The 9,176-nt window shown below is 33.7% G+C and overlaps 1 long non-coding RNA gene across 1 annotated transcript; it reads left to right on the top strand.

Annotated features, from left to right (window-relative positions):
- LOC110266652 lies at positions 5,990–6,541 on the top strand. The gene is made up of 3 exons (XR_002354115.1): positions 5,990–6,006; positions 6,091–6,420; positions 6,502–6,541. It is a non-coding gene; the product is annotated as an uncharacterized LOC110266652 (long non-coding RNA).

Below are 9,176 nucleotides of genomic sequence, written 5' to 3'. Positions count from 1 at the left end.
GTTTTAATATATCTAGCTTTTATAATTATCCATTTAGGATATTTATAACTTGAATCGCTGACTCAGCAGCTCCAAACTGTGACACATGCCCCCTCCCTTGCCACCACATTATCACCACTTTATTCTTTTATTTCATTCAGCCAAATCAAGAGGGAAAAGAGAGGGAGAGATCGTGAGTGAGAGAAGAGAGATTCCATGGAAGCCACAAACCTTTGGCGTCCGATTTCTCGAGATCTGTAACTCCAATAAAAGCATCGATTGGCATCACTTTTGTTCGGTAGAAGTTGACGGTAACATAGCTCCCCTTCCCCTTGAGTTTGACCAATTGGAGTTCTAGGAGGCACAGACAACTTCTGATGTTTTCTTCTTCAGCAGCTCGATCAAAAAGCTTCTTCGAAGTTTCTGTGGTTTTGATTTTGTACAAAGGTAGAGTTTGGTAAATTTTTGCCGATTAAATGTCTTTATTATGAGTGATTTTTGGTTTGATGATGTTTGTATGAGATTGATTTTAGTTTATGTTAAATTTTTGTAATATATTGATGTATTTGTGAAGTTCATGGCTTGGCTGTGATTAAACCAGAAGGGACCGAACTATTTTGAAGATTTTTGGGTTAAAATATCGTTGAGGATCAAGTAAAAATTGGTGAGGTTTAATGGCCGAGAGATTAAATTAAAAGTTACGGCGAATCGGAAATCGAAAAACTCAAAAATGGATTAAAATACAAGTAATATTTTGAAAGAAATAGTCTAAGAGTTTTGGTTATGGTATAAGAAGGAGATTAGTAATTAAATTTTATTTTTGAAGGGTAACATTGTATTTGTATATAAAAATCAAAGTAAAATTTGTAATTATATAAGTTTTCGGGTATTTTGAGTGATAAATAAAGTACAGGGGTAAAAATAAGTATTTTATAAATATTGAGATAAGTGAGGTTTCAAATATAATTTTATAAAAATATTAGGTTAAAAATGAAATATTTAAAAGTTTAAAGTTTAAAACGTAGATAATAAGAGCTTAAGAATAAAAGCTTTACGAAGCTAAGTTATTAAGAAAAGATATAAATATTATTTATTTACCATTTAAATTGTCATATTTATATTATTGTTATCATTTTATTAAGAATATTTAAGTTAGAGAAGAGCAAATAGAAGAACTCTTAAAAGCTTTAGAGGACGTAGTTGATTTAAGAATTTTATGATTCTTTTTCATAAGACATTAGGGAAAGGCGAGGGAAGAGTGTGAAGTTAAATTATGATAAAGAATTAAAAGATTGAAGAAAAGAGGAGAGAAGGAAAAGAAGTAAGAAAATAAAAGAGGAAGATGAGAAAGAAAAGAAAAGAAAAATAACAAGAAGAGAAGGATATATTAAGTAAAAGGATCTCTGCCACAAAAGAGCAGAGAGCAGTGACTGAAAAGATTTTAATGAATGCCTACCATATTAGAGCAGATAGAAAAGAAAGTATTAATTAAAGGAATCTCTGCCACAGGAGAGCAGAGAACAAAGATTAAAAGAATTTTATGAACATTTACCACAATAAAGCAGATAGAAAAGAATGTATTAATTAAAGGGATCTCTAACACAGTAGAGTAGAGAGCAAAGATTGAAAAGAAATTGAGTGTTGTTTGGGACTTAGTGCCAAGTGTCTAGTGGGGACGGCGATGCGTGATGCTCACTTGACACTATACGAATGGCTTAGTGAGGGCGGCGATGCGTAACGCTCACTGGAGACCGAAAGGAAGGTTCCCCCATGAGGATGGCGATATGTAACGTTCATGGAGGGGATGTTGGCTAAGATATGGACGGCGATACAAAACGCTTATCTCAGGACCAGTGTCGGGAATCGGGCAACAAACCGACACATGAGCTCATGGCTTGTATAGGACTAAGCATGTATCATACTTGTTTGCGCAAACTTGTTGTGATTGTGTTGTGATTGGATTCTATGTTCTGTAATTGCTCTCTGATTTGTGTTTGTCTTACATTGTTTGTGTCTATGATTGATTCTATTTTGTGCTTAAGTTTTGATAGTGATTTGTATTGAATTGAGGCCAGAGGCCGAGTTGATTTTATTTGGGCCAGAGGCCATGATTGGAAGGATCAGTGGTAAGCTTTGGTTAAAATGGTTTCTTAATAAGCGGTGAAATATATGAAATGTCATTTTGCGTGAAATTTTTATAAGGAAAATATGAGTTTTAAATTTGGATAATGAACTTAAACTTCTAACCACGATCCTACTAAGAACTCCCCAGTTCTTACCCCCTATTTCCACCCCCTTTCAGCTACAGGTGCGAAGGTTTAGTGCGGAGCTATAGGAGCATAGCAAATTATATTCACGAGTTGAGTTGTTAGAATTTATTTTTCCCTCATCGTTTATTGTTTTTAGTTTTTAGAGGGGTAGGATTTGTAATTGAGGTTCTTTGACATAAGTCTATGTATATAAAGCTATGTGAATATATACTTTTATGGTTAAGTGATTTAAAATAAAGTCTCCTTTCGAGTTCTTAATTAAAGTATCGGTTCGTATTCACAAAGGCTCAATATTAAATAAAGATAGTGTATAATGAAAAGGTTTAGAGGTAAGTAACGCCTGAGCTTTTGGTACAATCATGAGGTGCTAAAAGTTAGGGTGTTACAATTCCTTTCCAAAAGGGGTGCAACTACCGGTGTCTTACTATGAAGCTAGGAAGATTATTTGAGATGTTGGCTTGAATTATGAGAAAATATATGCTTGTATTAATGATTGTATGCTATTCTGGAAAGATCATGATAAGAAAGAAACTTGTGACCATTGTGGTGCCTCAAGGTGGAAGTTTAAAGAGAAAGATGGAAAGAGAAAAAAATTCCTATAAAAGTTCTTTGTTGCTTTCGAATAACTCCAAGGCTTAAAAGGTTATATATTTCCACGAAGACAGCATTTGATATGAGATGGCATGATGCAAAGCAAATTGATGATGGGTATTTACGTTATCCAGCTGACTCAGAAGCATGGAAATCATTTGATGAGTTGCATGAGTCCTTTTCTGATGAACCTATAAATGTAAGGCTTGGATTAGCAAGTGATGGGTTTAATCCCTTTGGGAATATGAGTACTAATATAATGTTTGGCCTGTGGTACTTATACCATATAACTTGCCACCTTGGAAATGCATGAACGATCCTTATCTAATGTTATCGTTGCTTATACCAGGTTCAAAATCTCCAAGAAAGACAACAGATACATATCTAAGGCGTTTAATTGAAGAATTAAAAGAATTATAGAATGTAGGAGTTGATATCTTTGATGCATATGAAAAAAAATTTAAATGCAGGCAGCTATATTATGGACAGTAAATGACTTTCCAGCATATGGAGATCTATTTGGATGGAATACGAGAGGGGCACTTCGTTGTCTCACTTGTAATGTTGAGACTTAATCTAAGTTTTTTACCAAGGGAAAGAAATTTTGCTTCATAGGTCATCAACGCTTCTTTCCAATTAGAAATAGATGGTGACGTGAAAAAGAATAGTTTGATGGCACAAAAGAACTTAGGCGTCTTCCCAAGAAACTCTCTGGTGATGATATTCTTCAACAAGTTTTTAACTTAGAAGGTTTAGTAGTTAGTAATCATAAAGATATATAAAAAAGGAAGAGAAGTGTAGCAGGAAAAGAAATGGAAAGTTCCAATCCCTGGTTGAAAAAAAGCATCTTCTTTGAATTACCATATTGGAGGATTTTATTGTTGTGTCATAATTTAGATGTCATGCACATAGAGAATAATATATGTGACAATGTTCTTGGGACATTGATGGATATTCCAGGAAAAACAAAAGACAATTTAAATTCTCGTTTAGATATGGAAGAGTTAAGCATAAAGAAACACTTGCATCCTATTAGAGAAGGAGAAAAGGTGTTGTCATTACTTGATGCTATTTATAAATTGAATAATAAAGAAATGAGGAGTTTGTGTGAATTTTTGCAAAATGTTAAAGTACCAGATGGATATTCTTCAAATATTAGGAGATGTATTAACTTAAAAGAGAAAAAGATTTATGGCTTCAAGACTCATGATTGTCATGTTCTTCTAGAGTGCTTCATTCCGCTTGTTTTATGGGGTCTTTTCTCATCACATGATGTGTGTAGTGTATTAATAAAACTCTGCAGTTTTTTCAAGGAGTGGTGCTCAAAAGTTCTAACAGTGAAAAATCTTGAAAAGATTGAAGAACAAATCATTATCACACTTTACAAGTTGGAAATGATATTTCTGCCTTCATTTTTTGATGTCATGATCCATTTACCTATCCATTTGGCAAGTGAGGTAAAGATTACAGGATGGTGCACGAAATTGTGATCTCAATGGCGCCAAAAACTTGGTACGCACTATCATAATCTCAATTCTTCTTCACAACTTCGCACAACTAACCAGCAAGTGCACTGGGTCGTCCAAGTAATAAACCTTATGTGAGTAAGGGTCGATCCCACGGAGATTGTCGGCTTGAAGCAAGCTATGGTCATCCTTGTAAATCTCAATCAAGCAGATTCAAATGGTTATGAGGTTTTGATAATTAAAATATAAATAAAATAAGATAGAAATACTTATGTAATTCATTGGTAAGAATTTCAGATAAGCGTATGGAGATGCTTTGCTCCTTCTGAATCTCTGCTTTCCTACTGTCTTCATTCAATCATTCATACTCCTTTCCATGGCAAGCTGTATGGTTGGGGATCACCATTGTCAATGGCTACCGTCCGTCCTCTCAGTGAAAATGGTCCAAATGCGCTGTCACCGCACGGCTAATCATCTGTCGGTTCTCGATCATGTTTGAATAGGATCTATTGATCCTTTTGCGTCTGTCACTACGCCCAACACTCGCGAGTTTGAAGCTCATCACAGTCATCCCTTCCCAGATCCTACTCGGAATACCATAGACAAGGTTTAGACTTTCTGGATCTCAGGAATGGCCGCCAATAATTCTAGCCTATACCACGAAGACTCTGATCGTGAACCAGGAGGCTAAGAGATATGCATTCAAGCTTGTTTTCATGTAGAACGGAAGTGTTTGTCAGGCACGCGTTCATAAGTGAGAATGGTGATGAGTATCACTTGATCATCACATTCATCATGTTCTTGTGTGCGAATGAATATCTTAGACTAAGAATAAGCTTGAGTTGAATAGAAAAATAATAGTACTTTTCATTGATTCATGAGGAACAGCAGGGCTCCACACCTTAATCTATGGGGTGTAGAAACTCCACCGTTGAAAATACATAAGTGAAAATAGGGTAGACATGGCCGAGTGGCCAGCCTCCCATGGAGGTCTCAGAACGTAAAAGTTACATAATGTGTTCCAGAGATGTAAAATAAATTACTAAAAGTTGTTTTTATACTAAACTAGTAACTAGGGTTTACAGAAATGAGTAAATGATGCAGAAATCCACTTCCGGGGCCCACTTGGTGTGTGCTTGGGCTGAGCATTGAGCTTTCATGTGTAGAGACTCTTTTTGGAGTTAAACGCCAGGTTGTAGCCTGTTTCTGGCATTTAACTCTGATTTGCAACCTATTTCTGGCGTTTAACTCTAGAATAGGGTAGGAAGTTGGCGTTTGAACGCCAGTTTTCGTCATCAAAACTCGGGCAAAGTATAGACTATTATATATTTCAAAAAAGCCTTGGATGTCTACTTTCCAACGCATTTGAGAGCGCGCTTATTGGATTTCTGTAGCTCCAGAAAATCTATTTCGAGTGCAGGGAGGTCAGGATCCAACAGCATCTGCAGTCCTTTTTCAGCCTCTGAATAAGATTTTTGCTCAAGTCCCTCAATTTCAGCCAGAAAATACCTGAAATCACAGAAAAACACACAAACTCATAGTAAAGTCCAGAAATGTGATTTTTATTTAAAAACTAATAAAAATATACTAAAAACTAACTAAATCATACTAAAAACTACTTAAAAATAATGCCAAAAAGCGTATAAATTATCCGCTCATGAAGGAATTTTCCATTATCGATAAATGTACCCTATTGAGAGGTAAATATTATTTTATCATGTAATTTTTTAGATAAAATGTTCAATAAATTCCTTTACTTATATATTGTCCCTTTTTGAACAAAGGTATTTACGTAGCTTAAAAGGTTATGTACGTAATCGAGCTTATCCAGAAGGTTCAATTGCTGAAGGATATCTTGCAAATGAATGCTTATTATTTTGCTCAATATACCTTAATGGTATTGAAACAAAGCATAATCGAGTTAAAAGAAATTGGGATGGTGCGATAACTCATGGTTATAAAGTTGAAACAAATGATAAAGTATTATCGATTTTCAAGCAAAATGGCAGACCCACAAGAAATTGTAAAGTGACAAGAAGATTGAGTCTAGAAGAAATAAAGCAATCTCATCTTTATATTTTGAAGAACTGTGATCAAGTTACTCCTTTCATATGGTAAGCATAGTTGTATTTAGATCATATTTAGCTTTTATTTTAGAAGTATTGCTTGAAACTTATTGGCCTTTATAAATGCAGCAAACATAAAGAAATATTAGAAATAGAAAACCCAAGAAATGTTCAAAAATGACATGATCAAGAATTTTCAGATTGGTTTGAAAGTCATGTAAGTCCTAAATATGGATGAAATGTTACATACTACTTTTTAATTAGGTTACATACTACTTTTTAAAGTCATGTAAGAATTTTTTTAACTATATCTTTTCTATTTCAAATCAGATTACATCTTTGTACAATCAAAAAGATGAATAGGTGACCCATCAACTTTTATGTTTAGCAAGAGGTCCAGCAAGAGAAACCATATACTATAAACGATACAAAGCAAATGGTTTTATCTTCCACACAAAAGATCGTGAGAAGCATAGAAAAATTCAAAGTAGTGGAGTTATGGTAAAGCTAAATTGTGGAAAGGAGTATTATGGAGTCATTGAGGATATCGTGGAGTTATCATATATGAATGACAACAAAGTTGTAATATTCAAATGCTTATGGTAGGATGTGGACAATTATAGTAGAGGAGTGAAAGTAGATGAATATGGTGTCACCTTGGTAAATAAAGGTCGCACTTTGAAGACAAAAGAAGTATTTGTTATGGCATGTCAATCTAAACAAGTATTCTATGTTGAAGATATTTGTAACTCCAATTGGCAATGTGTTGTAAAAGTAACAACACGTGACTATTTTAGTATGCCTTTAGAAGAGGAGGAGGAGGAAGTGGCTGATGATATCTTTGATGAATAAATAGAGTAATAGATAGATTTTCTTTTTTTACTTGAAACATTTTCTAGAAATTAATTGCAATTATGTTTTTAGGATTTTAATGTTTCTATTTAATATTTTTTATTGAAATCCTTTTGATGTGATGTTGTTGGTTTTAGTAATGAATATAATTTGTTGATTTAGCCAAGGACCTCAAAGATTGTTAATAGTGTTGCTGCTAGAAGAAATAAAGGGATTTAGAGTTTTGTATCTAGAAGAAATTTAGCTCCATCAAGTCACTTACAACAAGCTAATTTTTTTTCTAATAATGATAGAGTGCATGGAAAAAATCAAGTTCATCAAGTCACTCACAAGTTAAAAGGACATTTGACTCTTTTTCTAATAATGATGGAGTGCATGGAAAAAAAGTAAGCTCATCAAGTCATTCACAAGTTAGAAAGCAATTTGATTCCCTTTCTAATAATGATGGAGTGCATGGAAAAAATCAAGTTTATCAAGTCACTCACAACTTAAAAGACAATTCGACTCCCTTTCTAATGATGATGAAATGCATAAAGAAGAAGTTGAATCTGGTATATTCTTTAGCATTCTTTAATTTTATTAGTCTCCTTTGGAGATTTATTATGAGGTGAATTTAATTTTCTGACATAAAAATATTGATAGCATGATTAATTTTATTTGTATATCTTCTTTTTCTAAGAAAATTAAGGCTGATGAAGTAAAATATGTACATTAAAAATATTAGTGCTATACCATAAACTTTGAAGCTAGTGACTACAATTAGAAAAACATTAGTGCTATACCATATAAATTTAAAGGGTGATGGGGTGTGAGAAGAGAAGAGAAGAGAAGAGAAGGGCAGTAATTAAAAACTGAAGGAGGGGCCAGGGGCCATGGGTCACGAGTGCGTGCATGCAGTGTAGTGGAGGGTGTGACAAAGAGGGGGGGGAGAGAGAGAGAGAGAGGACCAACATGCCTATGTCGGTTGTTCTGCAAAGACAAGCTCTTTATTATTCTTCTTCCCACTAAATTCAATTCTGAGTGCGGTGTGTTCCTTTCTTTCTTAATTCTTATGGCCTTGGATAACTGGCAGGAAACAAATACATACCCCCTTCTACCATTTATTTCTCATCAAATCAAAGATTAAGAATAATAACACCACATTTGACTTTCCTTAATCAATCTGTTTATTAACTTCATTCTCTCTCTCTCTCTCCTAAGTTGTTGCTGGTGCAAATAACCGAGCTTATTCCTATTCATCAAATCAAATCTTGTAGTTCTATCTATAAGATTAATAATCTAAGCTACGAAGGTGAGTCTTATATACTAGTATATTATTATATATCTGGCTAGCTAGGGACCCCGCTTATGCCATCTAGTCTATATATAATGTATGCTTCTTTTGTCTTTTTTCTATGCTCGTTATTTTTTTGTCCTCTAAATAAATATTATTAGGCAATTTTGTGCGGCTGCTATATAAATAGTTAAATCACTTCTTTACAAGATTAGGATTATGATTAGTGAGAATTGGTTAGTGGGATTAATATTTTTTTTAAAGTAAAATCCACTGTTTCTTTTGTATTTTCTCTACTAGTTGTCTAAATGAATCCCTTATATTGAACAATACATAGAATAGAATTTAACATGTTGTGCCAACTTGGACTTAATGTCTGATTTATCAAAGATTAATATATGCCTGAAAAAATAACATCTTGCTCCTATTATCTCACTTATTTAAACAGATTTTGTTGCACCGAAAAAAAAGTGAGAGGACTTACACGCAATCTTGAGGTAGCAAAGTTACCAGCTGGAAAAAGACTTGACATAAATTGGAGAATAAATAGGCCAGTTGTAAGACCAAAAACTTTTGAAAAGGATAATATCTTTATAATTAAATACTTTAGGTTTTGTTAACAAAGAAAATTAATTATATTGTATTATATTTTCAATTAGAGTATTTGAGTGAAAACCAA

Source organism: Arachis ipaensis, chromosome B09 (genome assembly GCF_000816755.2).
Source record: "Arachis ipaensis cultivar K30076 chromosome B09, Araip1.1, whole genome shotgun sequence".
NCBI classification, from domain to species: Eukaryota; Viridiplantae; Streptophyta; class Magnoliopsida; order Fabales; family Fabaceae; genus Arachis; species Arachis ipaensis.
This window is presented reverse-complemented; position numbering and strand designations above follow the sequence as displayed.